This window comes from Canis lupus, chromosome 35 (genome assembly GCF_011100685.1).
Source record: "Canis lupus familiaris isolate Mischka breed German Shepherd chromosome 35, alternate assembly UU_Cfam_GSD_1.0, whole genome shotgun sequence".
Classification (NCBI taxonomy): domain Eukaryota; kingdom Metazoa; phylum Chordata; class Mammalia; order Carnivora; family Canidae; genus Canis; species Canis lupus.
Window position 1 is genome coordinate 25,796,803 of NC_049256.1, and position 15,017 is coordinate 25,811,819.

A 15,017-nucleotide genomic window follows, 5' to 3' on the forward strand; every position below is an offset into this window, starting at 1 on the left:
GGAGATTTCCTGACTATGAAATATACTGCTTTATTCAGGCCTAGAAATGAAGACTTTCAAGAGGATGTGGCAAAAACAGCTGTCCACTATACTAAAAAAGATAGTAATAAAATGATTGTCATAATCCTCAGAAAGATGGCAAGAGCCTGAATTTGCGTGATAGGATGGGAGCAGAAAAGGAAATGAAGTCTTCACAGAATTCCCTGCACCCCTTCCTCTTAAGTACTTAACGGGTAGACTTGGTAATGGGTTGGATCCAGAGGAGGAGGAATAGGGATGAAGAAAGGGAAGGAGTCTGAGACAGGACTTAGTTTCTAGCTTTGGATTTATGTGGGTGGTTGTATAACTAACCAAGATAAGGAATACACAGAAGGAAGAGGAGAGCGTCGGGTTGATGAGTGCCAAGAAATGGGCAAGGTCTGAAATTTTACCCAGCGTGAAAGCTAAACTTGCTACACAGGGTTCCGTGGATACTGGTATAATTCACAAGACTCCTGGGTTAGAGACAATGGAAAGTCCATTACTCTAGTAATAGCAATAGCCAGATTACGAGCATTTTTTTCTCTGGTTCCCTGGCTCTAGTTCTCAGAGGGCAAAACCATGAATGACATCTGTACATGCAGTGGATTCTAAGAAAGAAACCCTAAACCATGGATCTCAATTCTTTTATAATGAGCAGTAAGCATGCCTACCCATTGCTCTGGAGAGACATTTCTGTCTTCACTTCTACAGTGTTTGCTGTATAAGCATCTTTGAAAAGAAAATCCAGAACAAAGAGCAGTCAGTGCCTTGCTAGCAATACATGTAGAAATGTGAGAGATTCATGAAGGATTATGTCCCAACAAAGAGTTACTTTCACTCATTGAGCTTTTCTTTTTCTTTTCTTTTTCTCTTTTCTTTCTTTCTTTCTTTCTTTCTTTCTTTCTTTCTTTCTTTCTTTCTTTCTTTCTTTCTTTTTCTTCTTCTTCTTCTTCTTCTTCTTCTTCTTCTTCTTCTTCTTCTTCTTCTTTTCTTCTTCTTCTTCTTCTTCTTCTTCTTCTTCTTCTTCTTCTTCTTTTCTTCTTCTTCTTCTTCTTCTTTCTTCCTTCTTCTTCTAGAAGCATGGCTTGGAAAATTCAAATCTGGATGTTTTCCTCAACTCATCTGCCCAATAGAAGGGTAAATGACCCATGGAAACTTCTAGTAGCTTTTTCCTCTGGACACCAACCTCAAAGTAGCTGAGTTTCTTGAGTGGAAGGTGCCTGCCACATTTGGCTTTTTCTGGTAAAACAAATGATTAGAACTAGTTGACTTGTAGGTTTGAAGATTAATGGAGACAGGTTTAGGGATCGGGACAGTAATGGAGAATGGAAATACAACATATCCATTACCTTAATCCAGTGCCATGTTATAATGATCTAATATATGAATTGCTTGTAGCAACTTTGATGATTTTTCATAGCAATGTAAAATCCACTTTCTCTATTATCTTCTGGATCCTCTAGGATGAAAATTCTGCTTTGGGCAATGACCAAATGAAATCTCAAGCAAGGGCTGCCAGGTTCTGTTTCTTCAGAGACTCCAAGCAGGGCAGAGATGATGTTGCTGCCAATGCGCTCAGGTCACTTGAGGTTTTTGGGGCCTGGGATTTCTGGGAAGGGGCAGAGCAGGCAGGTTACTTGGCACAGGATGCATCACCCTGTAATTCCATCTTTGTGATTACTCTAAGCCCAATGTTTCCCACTGAGGGGGATGTGGAATCAATTTACTGGTGGCTAGTTCCCAGCATTGTAAATAGGAGGGAATCTGAAATATCAGAATGCAGTGCATATGTGAGGGTCAGTGGTTAGTCAATTTTGTTCCTGCTACATTTGTGTGTCTGGGTCCAGATGTAAACTCAAGTTCAAACTGGAAATGGCCAAAAAGTTTGGAAGTTGCTGCAACTGGGACCTGAATTCTAAGGGCTGATGTGGGCATCCCCAGAGCTGAGCAAAGTAGAGGATTGGAAAGGAGCACTCCAGTGTAGGGCAGAGGAAGCAGTTCTGTTTTGACTTTTGATAACTTGTGACCGTTGTTAATGAAACTTTTACTTGTGCTCTGGATGAAATGTTTAGCATGCTGCAGCTTCCAGCCACCTTACTAAAAGGCCATTCTACATTCTGGACAAATCCTAGGTTATGATATCTGTATTGTGTTCAGGATCCCCTCATTATTTAGTGAAATCAGCCTTTGATTTGATATTATCTTCTTTCCGGTTATATACTTGCTGGGTTAAAAATGCAGGAGCAGGGGAGAAAAGCACAAACCGCCCGAACAGGGACTTGAACCCTGGACCCTCAGATTAAAAGTCTGATGCTCTACCGACTGAGCTATCCGGGCTCACATAGAGTTCTCATACACCTCAACTGGCTCACATGAAATGCTTCTGACACATCAACTGTAGTCAATCTATCCCTAAACTTGAAGGAGGAAATTATTTTAGAAGTTTCACCTGTGATTCTGGTTCAGCATTGCTCGTTTAGAAAATGCTTAGAAATATACTAATTAGCATAGAAAGTCACAAGGAGGGTCTTCTTTAATACCAAGGTCTAACCATATTATATTAATTATAATGTTGCCCCAAATTCTTTCTCCCTATAAAGTATAGAGATACATATATGTGTATATATATATATACACACAGTATATGTTTATGTATATATATGTATGCATGTATATATATACACTATATGTGTATATACACTATATGTGTGTATATACACACACACACTATATATCACACACACACACTATCTGTATAGGTCAATACTATATAGAGATATATACTATACTATATAAAATTCAGTGCAGTCAAGAACTATGGAATGCTGGCCTTCAGTTCCTCAGTTTCCCAGAGAAATATCTCAAATATTCTACGTTTGGCCTCAAACAGAGCACTTTCAAAATGAAGCTGATTCATTGCTGGTGCTTTTAAGGTTTTAGGTGGCACTTTGGACACCTGAATATGGATCGAGAAACAGAGGGAGTGGTTTGATTTTGTGCTGGGTGTCAGCTGTCTTCATTTATTAATTTTTAATTTAAATAAACTCTTAACTTTTGAGTAGTTTTATATTTACCAAAAAGTTGCAAAAATATAAAGTTCCCATATACCCACTGTCCTTGGTTGTCCACATCCTACATTGTATATGGGTTTTAAGAAAACTAATTAGAATACTGTGTACATCTACATGTGCATTTCTCAGCTTAGACAATTACCAATTTTCATTTGTCCCTCTGGGGTCCTATCTCTTCACCCTCCCAGGTAAACACTGTCTTAAATTTGGGGTTTATTCTCTCTCTTTTGTTCTTTATAATTTGGCGTCTATTATAGTGTTTCTAAGTTTGTGAACAATATACTATGGAAATTTCCATAATAAAATCCAAACTTATGTATCTATAAACAAACAAACCAATCTCAGGTTTACTTAGTCATCTCTGTTTACTTAATCATCTTCTCAGTCGGTGTCCTTGAGTACCAGCACAATTTGGGCATGATATTCTATTGATCCCTGAACACATGCCCTGCAAGCACTAGGGCACCCTAACATTTCCAGGGCTGGGAAGAAGGGTCCAGAAGAAAACAGGAGGCCTGCTATTGACCCACTCCTCCCTCCTCTTCCCAGCCTTGTGCTCCAGAGACTCATAGAGGAGATCCATCCTTCTAGAAGCCCGCTTAGGGCTTTGGCCTGGAAATTCTGGATTCTGGGACTGGACCCAAGTGCAGTGGGGTGACTAACTTCCCAGTTTTAGCACTGGATGTCTTGAGTCCCAAGGCCAACTATGACTCTAGAAGACCTTCTGCTCTGTATGGGTGAGAGCCCCTTATAGTATTTGGATCCGTTTTATCCAGGTGGAAGACTTGCCTTAGGTCGTTATTTCTTCAGCCAATTTATCTTCAAGTAAATAAATATCGCCTGTTCTGAGACACTCTTCCACTTCTCTCTCAATTCAGCTTCAAGTTGCCAGGGATCTTATTAGCCTATAGATCACTGCAGTACCTCTCACGTGTCTTTAAAATAAAAGAGAAAAAAAAAAAACGGAAAGAAAGGAGCTTTTTATTTTCAAATTTTTATTTAAATTCGAGTTAGATAACATATGAGAAAGAAGCTTTTAGAGTCTCTCTGTCCTTTTTCTCATCAGATTTTTAGGTATTTGGTTCCATCTCTTAGTCTCTAGGTTAAGTGTCTGACAAACGTCCCATAGCTGGAAGACTCCTCTACTTGGAATATGGATGTTGCTCTTTTAACTATGTTATGATTTTGCTGAGCAGATAAAGGAAAATTTAATCTCAGTATTCAAAGTATCTTCTGGTTCCTGGGGAGGAAAATAGGAGTCAAAGAATTGGGAAGAGTTAGAAAGACAGGGCTTGCAGGGCTGGGGATGTAGCTCAGTGGTAGAGCGCATGCTTCGCATGTATGAGGCCCCGGGTTCGATCCCCGGCATCTCCAAGATGTTTTGCCAACACAATCAGAAACCATGTTTTTAAAACGTGGAATCACTAGACTTGATATCCTCTTCATCGATTTCCACAGTGTCCTTGTAGCCACTGCTTTTAGAATTGTGTATGTAGGGAGGAAAACAGGATAACTCTAAGGTATTTGGGTTCATCTTTACCTGAAACCAGTAGCCCTGGAAACGTAGAAAAAAAAACACCGGAAGGAGAGATGGCGGAAGCAGATCAGCCTGGAAATTAGCCCAGGACCCATTAATGAAAGGCAATTTGTAGTATCCGGCTGGTCTTCAGAGGCAGAGATAATCTTGGCCTCAAAATACAGAGAGGGAGTGGGGGGGGGGTATTGCTAGCACCTCGTTGCTGCGTCAGGGCACGAAAAACATAGGACAAGTATTGGGAAAGGGACGAAGCCTAGCTCGGTGCGGGCAAAATCAGCAGCGCAGATGCACCATGCTGTTTGCAGCGTAAAAAGCTGCAACAATACCTTCTTGTTATGACTTTGAACGCCCTTGTTGCGTAGTTGGCCGGTTAGCTCAGTTGGTTAGAGCGTGGTGCTAATAACGCCAAGGTCGCGGGTTCGATCCCCGTACGGGCCAGTCCAACGTTTTTTTTTTTTTTCTTTTGCCCTTGCCTTGAGTTAAATCCTCCTGGTGACCCTCCGGTGGAAAAGGAGGCCCGCGTTCTAAGTTAAGACTGCGTCCCCATAAGAAACGTTTTGCCGCGAGTCCACTCCATCGTAGGAGAGCCCTGGGAACCCCTCTTGGCAAGCCCTCGTGCTCAGAAAGTTTGCTCCGAGAAGCAGAAAGCCAGCCGGACACCGTAGGGATTGTTAAATTCATTTAGAAGGAAAACGGTGTCGGATTGCGGTTTGGGTCCATCATCGCGCGGGACAGGGGAGGAATCCTTCTGAGAGACGAGCAGGTTCTCACCACTCTGACCTATGGGCTCTCCCGCACGGTGTCCTCGCCTTGCGGCCCCTACTGCCCCGTGCGGCCGGGTGGCGACGGCCGCAGGCCCCTTTGCTTTGGCCGGTTCTGGTCCTTACGCTCTGTGTCAGCCAACTTCTCCACCGAAGCCGGCTCCGGCTCCCTGGGTCTCCCAGTGTTCCTAGGGCCGCTGATTTCCTGTATCCAACCACGACCTCACAGCGGTAGGAGCTCCCACGCGTCCGCTATGGGCGTGGGGGACCTCGGGACCAGGCCGAGTGTCCCGAGGGTCGGGGACGTGCGAGCGGCGGTGGGCCTGGTCCCCCTGCAGAGGGAGGGAGGGGCTGCTCGGGCCTCGACCGGTGCAGGTGAGGAGGAGCTCAGGCTGCTGCACTGTCGGAGCAGCCGCCCTGGCTGTTGCTTACACGGGATGGGTCAGCGCCCTCTGCGAAGCACTAAGGCTTGATGCGCTCCTTGCGAGGACTGGGGAAGTGCTGAGAGCCACGTCTACCCGGTTTTGAAAATAAGAAAGGAGGGAGGGTCCAAATAAAGGTCGGTTATAGTTACACACACCCAAATATGAATGGAATACCAAAAAAAAAAATTGTTTTTACTAAATATTCAATATACTCAGAGAGAGCCTCAGTATAGGTGGCTCGTTGGTCTAGGGGTATGATTCTCGCTTAGGGTGCGAGAGGTCCCGGGTTCAAATCCCGGACGAGCCCAGTTTTTGTGACTTCCCCTGATTCCACTTTTTCTAACTCGGCCTTCAAATTCTCACACAACGCAAACGGATACAGAGGCCATTCAGTAAACTGCTATCACTTCTGGTAGAAGTGTGTAGGCTGCATATTCCCTCAATCCGAGTAACACGGGAACTCTGACTTGAAAGAGACAAGCACTTTTCAGTTTTGCCTTTTATTCCGTGTTCCGCCAACTCTAAAGGGATTCTTGCAAAGGCTGATGTTTCTGGTTCCTCTAGAGTTCCAACCCAGGGGTGTGATCATAGGAAAGTATAGGAAGACGATGCACATCTCAATTCAGTACCATCCACCATTCATGCATCGCTTTTTTATGGAAAAATAAAACACCGAACTACAGAGTTGGGGTTTTGGCAAACTTTGTACAAGATATCTTGGCTTTCCTCGTTAGCATAGCGTTGCCTATTCCCCCATCTTTCAGGAGGTCCGGGTTCTGGTTCCTTATTGGGAAGGGGCACTTTCTCTCGCCTCCTGGAGATACTGTTGGTACACTCAGATATTTGGTACACAGCAATTTGTTTAGCATCTGTTATATTCGATGAACTTCTGTAGTCGGTGATAAATGAGACATTAAAAAAAATCACTGGATCCCATATTCTAGTGGTTGTCAAATAATTTATATTAAAATGAATTTGCGCCTCCTCTCTTGAGGTGTGTGTCAGCCTTGATGGTGAAGAAGTACAAAAAATGAGCAAGCATGGGGGCCTGAAAGGGAGGGGAAAAAAAACCGCATAGATTTTCTTCAGGGCCGCATCCACAGAGCACCGTGGAGGCTGGCAGGTGACAGGGGGGCCACAGAGAGGGCCCAGGAGGGCCTGGACTCCTCACCTCCATGCCTGGAAGAGCATAGGCAACCAGTCCGTGGCTCTGGGAATGCCAGAGTTGGGGTAAGTGTTACAGCGCCCAGAGATGCCGACCTTTGGATCCCAGAAACCTTCTGGGGTCTATTGCAGCAGATGGTGAGAATGGAGGTGGGCCGAGATGTAGTGAAAGTGGGTGGGATGTGCACAGTCATTTAGAATAATGCTTATACATCTTGGCTTTCATGCCATCTTTATAAAACAAAAATAATCAAGCAAAATCTGGAATCCTGCATTCCTAGCAGGCCCAAGAAGAATTTATATGTCCTCATAATAAATTGGGGAAGGAGCTCTTTAGGTTCCCTGACTAGCTCAGTCAATAGAGGTATAGAGCCCTTAATCCAGGGGCTGTGGGTTTGAGCCCTGTATTGGGTGACTGCCTTACTTTTTCAGTGTTTTTTCTTAATTGAATTTCTGCACATTGAGAAATTAAGTCCCACACCGCTGTCGAACAAGAGGAATGTTGGAGGTCAACACTTTTAAGGAGTGGAATTCTGGAATCACAGCAAGTGGCCACGGTTCACCAGCTCTCTGCTAAGCTGCTCTGACTTGCTCTATTCAGCTTGCGGTGTAGGCGCAGCGCCCCCTGCCGGGAATGCATTTTTCTGGCCTAGCTGAGGTAGGGCTTGGGCTCTGTGTATTTAAGCTACACGGATGATTCAGAAGTACTACCCCCCGAGAAAAAAGGTTTAGGATACAGGGAGAAGGATGCAGAAATGTTGGAAAAGGTATAATCTGAAGGTGGAAAAAATAATCCAAACACAGGGCAGAGGTGAGAGGCGGCAATGTCCGCGCAGAGTTTTGAGACTCCACTTTCTGGCCCAAGCAAGTGTCATTAGGGAATAATGGGAGATGAACGATCTTTCTTTCTTTTCTTTCTTTCTTTCTTTCTTTCTTTCTTTCTTTCTTTCTTTCTTTCTTTCTTTCTTTCTTTCTTTCTTTCTTTCTTTCTTTCTTTCTTTCTTCTTTCTTTCTTTCTTTCTTTCTCTTTCTTTCTTTCTTCTTTCTTTCTTTCTTTCTTTCTTCTTTCTTTTTTCTTTCTCTTTCTTTCTTTCTTTCTTTCTTTCTTTTCTTTTCTTTCTTTCTTCTTCTTTTTTTCTTTCTTTCTCTCTCTTTCTCCCTTCCGTTTCAAAGGCGGAGGTCAGTGACTCATCAGTCTTATAAGTCTTATAAGTCTTATATCACTCAGTGCTCATATCTTGTACATCACGTGCCCTCTTTCATGCCCATCACCCAGTGACCCCAGCCTCACCCACCTCCTCCCCTCCAGCAACCCTCAGTTTGTTTCCTAGAGTTAAGAGTCTCTTATGGTTTGTCTCCCTCTCTAATTTCATCTTATCTTCTGGGAGATGAATTTCCCATTACCACTACCTCACCCACCTGTTTGGTTCCTGCTCACTCACACCTGGATAGCACAACGTACCTCCTGATAGGTAATGCTGTTTCCAACCTTTCTTCCCTTCATATATGACAAATGGAAGAATCAAACAACCCACAACAGATTGCAGTTACCTTCACAATAAAATCCAAAGATTTAAGCTTGTTTTTCAGAATCCAAATTGCATTTCTACTTCCAACTTCTCTGAACTCTCCACCTCTAGGAAAAACCTGCCCTGTCCAACCAGTTATGTTCGTTCATTTCATTCCTACTGTGTATCCTTTTTACTCCTTTTTTTTTTTTTTTAAAGATCTTTTATTTATTCATAGAGACAGAGAGAGGCAGAGACCCAGGCAGAGGGAGAAGCAGGCATCATACAGAGAGCCTGACGTGGGACTCCATTCTCCAGGGTCTCCAGGATCATGCCCTGGGCTGCAGGCGGCGCTAAACCACTGCGCCACCGGGGCTGCCCACTCCTTTTTTCTTAACCAAATTTCTGCACATTGAGAAATGAGGTCCAAAATGAAGTCTAATTCCATTCTGGTTATGGACTAGGTTAACTCAGTTCTGTGCCTGGGCAATATGATCCCCGATAGGAATGGTTTGTGCTATTCCGGAGTGGCTTGAAAATCATTTCCATGGTGAAATTGACCCTTTCTGTGAGATTTCCTTGTTCCTCTGAAAATTTCATCATGCCTGTCCTCCTTTATCATTCCTTTGAAGCTTCCCTAGGTTTACTAGCACTTACTGACAAAATGCCCATGGCCATAATAGAGAAAGCACACACATACATACCTCCTCGTTTATTCTAAAAGCACAATTAGCCATTTATGTTCCTCTCTCTTCACTAACATTGTCCTAATGTTCTCTTCAGGCCTCAGGACAATTCAGTGGGCATGCTCTAACTTGGGTATCCAAATATGGCCGTACATGTGAATCACCTGGTGAGCTTCAAAAACTTGATTCCTGGGCCCCATCTCAGTCTTAGTGAGGCTGAATCTCTGATGCCTTAGAAACGAGCACTTTTAAGGTTGTTCTTTCTATTTTAACATGATAGATGTGGCAAGTTGGCTGCCTACTCAGGCTAGAATCCCACAAAGAGCCAATATCTGATGGAAAACACTGATTGTAGGTGTTTATCATTAGCTTTTGGTTCAGAAACTTGATGTTATATGCTTTTCTGCCTCTGTCTCTTCCTCTTGCCAGTTCATGTAGACTCTGGAGGGATGAGGTCCTGATAACCCAAATAAAACATGCTCATCCATTTATTCATTCTAGACATTTCTTGACCACTCCTGTGTGTCAGGCATTGTTTTGGGTGTTTGAGATTTATCAGTGAACAAACCAAAGATACCTGCCACTTAAGTTCTATGGAAGGAGGCAGACAATAACAAACAAAGATACAAGTAAACTAAAATTGATGTTAGAATGTGATCAGAGTGCTGGGAATAGGTGGGAGTCTCATCATAGTATTAAACAGGATTATTGGGTTAGCCTTACTGAAGGTAACATTTGAACACAGAGGGGCCACAGTGTTATTTTCAAGAGTTTCTAAGTAGAAGAATCAGGCAGAGCTGAAGGCAAAAGCATGTTTGCAGTAGTGTGGCTGGAGCAGAACATTTAAGGGGAAATGAGTCATGGGAGGAGGTCAAAAAATGTGAGGTCTTACAGTCTTTGTAAGGACTTTGAACTGGGTGAGACAGGAAGTCTCTGAAGTTTCTGTGTAGAAGAGTGACAGGAACTAACCTAGCTTCTAAAAGAATAACTCTGGCTGCTGTGTTGAGAAGAGATCTGAAGGAGATATGCTAGAAACAAGGACACCTGTTAGAAGGCTCTTGGTGGCCGAAAGGGTCAAGTCACACCTGAGTGGTCACAGGGCAGGTGTGGAGAAGTGACCTGATTTCTGGGTATGTCTGGCAGGCTGTCCAAGGGATTTTAATGGGGACTTGAAGGACAAGGATAACTTTGAAGATAGAGTGCCTGCTTTATGAATGAACTTATGCCAAGAAACAAACTGTTAGGTGGCCCAGTACATGTGTGTGTCTGTGTATGTGTTGTAATTGCCCTCAAATTTAGGAAGACAAAAATCATATAAAAGCTTGGCTAGTGTCTAATCAGAGCAGAAGGAGTTAGATGATAACATTTGTGTTGTTGTGAACACCTGATACTGCCTGCTGTCTGCACCTCGAGACTGCCACAAGCCTTGGAATATCCAGACTGCATTGAAAGAATGTCCACGTCCGGGCACGATGGCGTCAAGACAAATTACCACTCTCCATCCTCTTCCAACCAAACCTTCCTTTTTTCCTTACCCAGGAACCTGAATATTGTCATTAATCTATCACTTGCTCTGTGTAATGTTATATTAAGTTCTAAAATTCTTCTGTATTTTGCCTATTTAGATCAATCACACCTATACGTTGGGTACAGGGAATCATGTTTTAAACTAGGTGGACTCCCTAGTGTTTGGAGGTATTGTCATTATATACACAGTAAAAGCAAGGATCAAGAGTCGATATAAAATGCATGAACAGGCTCTTGGAGGGCCTGGACCGTGCAGGTAATGGCCGGCCCTATGCAGGGCAGGGGGTGGGGCCAGGGCACTGGGCCTGCTCCGGACCCTGCCCCATGTGAGCTTCACCACCCTAAAGCCCAATCCAGGCTCCAGGAACCCGGAAAGATGGCAGGAGATTGGAGAAGAGGTAGAAAACATAGCCAAGGCCATAAAGGAGAACAACAGAGAGGAACCCAGCCCAGACTGGCCTTTGGGCGGGGGGGGGGGGGGGGGGGGGGGCAGACTCCATTTTACATTCAAATCCGAAAATATGAGTTTAATGAAGGTCATCATAGCTTCAGATGCCATTATCAGCCTTTGAGCCTCAATAGATTGCAGTATCTTATCAATTTGGCCAAGTGGATCCTACTCAACCAATTGAATTAACTCAGCTTGTCAATGGGAGATGTATGACCATCCAGCCACTTTAAAGAGATTATGGTGTCCAGCTGGTAGAGGAGGGAGCTGACACCGTTATGATGAAAGTTAATATTGGAGTACGGTTGGCATCAGAATTAGCCATTGCTGCAATCGAAAAAAATGGTAGTGTCGTTACTATGGCCTTCTATGATTCAAGAAGTCTAGAAATTCTGTACCGACCTGTTCTATTCTTTCTGCACAGACAACCCATTCCAAAACAAATGCTTCCATCTGAAGCATTGATACCATATTATACTGATGCAAAGTCGTGGTTGCCTGGTGGATCCTGCCAAATTTCTCAAAGCAAGAGTTGTACTTGCCTAGAGTATCGCTACATTTTACTTGATATCACTAAAGATGAACTCTTCAAAATGCTTAGTATTTGAAAGAATCCAAGGCAGATTTTCTTTGATCTTGCCTCTGGGTGATAAATACAGCAGATAAGAAAATCTTAAAACCTACAGATGAGAATCTCAAGTATTACAGCTCATGAACTTAAAAGAAAAACAAGTTGTTAGAATTCTGGAAGAACAAGGACAGAAACATGCATATTTCTCACTGTCTTGTCTTCATTTGTGATTCTCTAGATGTTGATGTTTAATTTCTATGTAGCCCTATTTCCATTTTTATCTAAAATTAAATGTAATAAGCAAGGGCTGCAGAGAGGAACTGAATTGGTGTGGGTTCTTTCTCAATTAAAGAAACAAATTCCCTGGTTTTCTGCCGGAGGAAGATGATAGGTTTTAGTGTATTTCTTCTTCATTTTTTCATGATATTTTTTCCAAATCTTGTGTTATCATTGCTGCAAATCAGTATGAATTGTGCAGGTGGAATGGGTGTGACCACTAGGCCTGCTCAGTCAGGGTTAGAGCAGTTAGTAGTGTTGGCTCATCTTCGTCAACAGCCTCCAGGAAGGTCTCCTATCCAGTGTCAAGGTGAAAAGCCTTTGACTCTGGATTATTAAGATGTGGGATGTGAGTTAAAGGTTTAAGACCAGTGAATAAGTAGTACAATATTTGCTAGCAAAACCGAAACAGAAATTACAGGTGCATTCCTTTTCTCAATTCATCTGATAAGAGTAGACAATAATGATGAAGCCATCAGCCTTTTTCTTGAAGAAGGTAAGTGTTCTAATTCTGATACTTTACTTATTTCATAGATATTGGAGACCTTTGTTTCTCATTTAAATGATTTTTGGAAAATTGGTGATTATATAAGCCATAAAAACAACTGGTAATGTGAAAATTAAACTCAGTTAATGTAAAAGACTCAGCAGTCAGCTAGTTTATTTAGCTTTACAGAAATGTGTCATACCTAAACAGTACAAAAGCTCAATTTATCCTGCTGCAATTAAATCTTGAATGATTCATGACAATTTTTCCAGAGGAAAACCCAGGAAATCATTCCTGGTTATTTTAAAAGAAAAAACTTAAATACCTAAATGATGCAATATTTTGGTTTGTTAACTTATCTACCTTCTATATTGCTAATCTGGGATTCAATTTATAAAGTAATTTATGCACCAAGAGTTTATTTAAATTTTTATTCAGGATTCCATAACTTGGTTTGTTATTAAACCATTCCTTAACAAACCAGAACTTATAAGAACCTAAAAGAAAATGCATGAACAAGAAGTTTCCTACAAGGGTACACTGAACCTTGACTGTTTTCCAAATCCCCTTTACCAGACAAGGAATTTTTCACATCAACTGATGAACACGTTTATCATAAGCACCTTTCTCATGTTGGATACTTAACAGGAAAACACACAACATGGTCTGGGCCTTCAATAAGGTTGTCTCCTACGTACTGAGGGGATGTAACAGATTAGATGAGAACCGAGTCCCTGGCTGTGTTTCCTGGCCCTAGGAGAGGAGGGCCTTGCTGTGGCTGATTTAAAAATAGGTGGTAGTGACAGAATTGGGTCATAAAGAAATTACCAGCGTTTACCACATCAAATCAAAGGAACAAAGACCTCATGTCTGATTCCTATAGATATTCTACCTACAATGGAACAACCGTGGAGGATTTCCAGACCACATGTTGTGCATATGAAGAAGCCCTAAGTCTTACTGTAAAGCCTGAACTCCCTTTCCTCACCCTGCAGCCTCTGCCTAATGTTCTGGTTTCTGGGGTGCCAGAAAATCTATATTGGGTTATCCTGGGTGGAACAGGTATTATTGATAAACCACATATGCTTCTGTCAATGAACTTACTGGATTTCTGGCTTGTAAACATCTTTTGAGTTTCTTAGAACAGAAGGCTGTTTCCCTATTTTTACAGCTCCTTAGCTGTATTGTTAAAACTGAGTTGACATATTTAAAAATTGAATTTCTGAACCTAAGACCTGTGGCATCACTTCCAAGGCCAAAGCTGTCCCTGAGCCTTGTCCTGAGCACCAGCTAACCTAACTCCTTTGATATAACATATTAGCTGCAAAGGAGTCCTTGATGAAAGGAGGTTTGAAAGAGTGTTGGGCAGGTGGGGTGTCTTATTATTCCTGGGCTGCCAAAACAAAACACCATACCTTGGATGGCATAAACAACAGAAATTTATTATCTCAGTTCTGGGGCTGAGAAGTTCAAGATTGAGGTACCAGCTGTTCAGCTTCTAGTAAGAGCTCTCTTCTTGGTTCGAAGATGCCTCCTCATTGTGTCCTCATGTGGAAGAGAGGAGTGAGCCCTCTCTTGTCAGGAAACTAACCCTAGTGCATCAGGGCTCCACCCTTATGACCTCATTTAACTTTAATTACTTCTATATTCCAAATACACCCACACAGGGGATTCAGTGTAAACTTTAGTAAAGCTTTAACATATGAATTTGCAGGAGGGGAGGACACAATTCAGTTCATAGCAGGGGGACAAAACAAAAAAACAAAAAAAAACACCCAAAACACTAGGTGACATTTGGAATTCAGAAACTTCTCTGGCACATAGTAAGTACTCACATATTTGTTGAATGAATGATTTAGCTGCATTGTCTTTATGACACTTAACACAATCTTTTTTTAAAAAAAATATTTATTTATTTATGAGACACACACACACAGAGGCAGAGACATAGGCAGAGGGAGAAGCAGGCTCCCTGAGAGGAGCCCAATGTGGACTCGATCCCAGGACCCTGGGATCACAACCTGAGCCAAAGGCAGACACTCAGCCACTGAGCCACCCAGGTTTCCCTTGACACAATATTTTATACATTTAACACTATATAATAAATACTACTAAATTACCTAAAAGGCCATCTTACAGCAGCTTTTCCTCAGGACAGATAATCTAGAAGTAGAATGCACAGACTCTGTTCTTAACTAGAGCTTGAATGGTACTGGATTGAGCCAGATATAAAAAAAATGCCAGACATCAGTAATTTGAGGGGCTGCCTACCAAGCTATGTGAGCTTAAAGATAAATTCAAACTTGAGAGGTGAGTCTCTGAAAAAAATCAAAGGGAGACAAAATCACAATGTTGTGAATATAAGGTTCTAGGTTAGCCTGTTCAGGGAAAGAGATCAACAGCAATTTGTACAGCCACGTGTGCTTCTGGAAGCCTTGGGTAGGTGAGCAGAGTAGAAAGTACAGTAAAGTAGGAGCTTACTCCTGTTTCCAGGGCAGACCTGGAAACCTGGCAGAGGCTGGACCATAGGCCAGG

At 42.5% G+C, this 15,017-nt stretch overlaps 4 non-coding genes and 1 pseudogene across 4 annotated transcripts; 4 read left to right on the forward strand and 1 right to left on the reverse strand.

Moving 5' to 3' along the window:
* Positions 1-2,285: 2,285 nt before the first annotated feature.
* On the reverse strand, positions 2,286-2,358 carry TRNAK-UUU. Its single transcript has one exon. It is a non-coding gene; the product is annotated as a tRNA-Lys (tRNA).
* Positions 2,359-4,394: 2,036 nt separating this feature from the next.
* Positions 4,395-4,466, forward strand: TRNAA-CGC. Its single transcript has one exon. It is a non-coding gene; the product is annotated as a tRNA-Ala (tRNA).
* Positions 4,467-4,993: 527 nt separating this feature from the next.
* On the forward strand, positions 4,994-5,067 carry TRNAI-AAU. The gene has a single exon. It is a non-coding gene; the product is annotated as a tRNA-Ile (tRNA).
* A 983-nt stretch (positions 5,068-6,050) lies between these two features.
* TRNAP-AGG lies at positions 6,051-6,122 on the forward strand. The gene has a single exon. It is a non-coding gene; the product is annotated as a tRNA-Pro (tRNA).
* Positions 6,123-7,067: 945 nt separating this feature from the next.
* On the forward strand, positions 7,068-11,863 carry LOC100855700 (annotated as a pseudogene).
* The last annotated feature ends 3,154 nt before the right edge of the window (positions 11,864-15,017 follow it).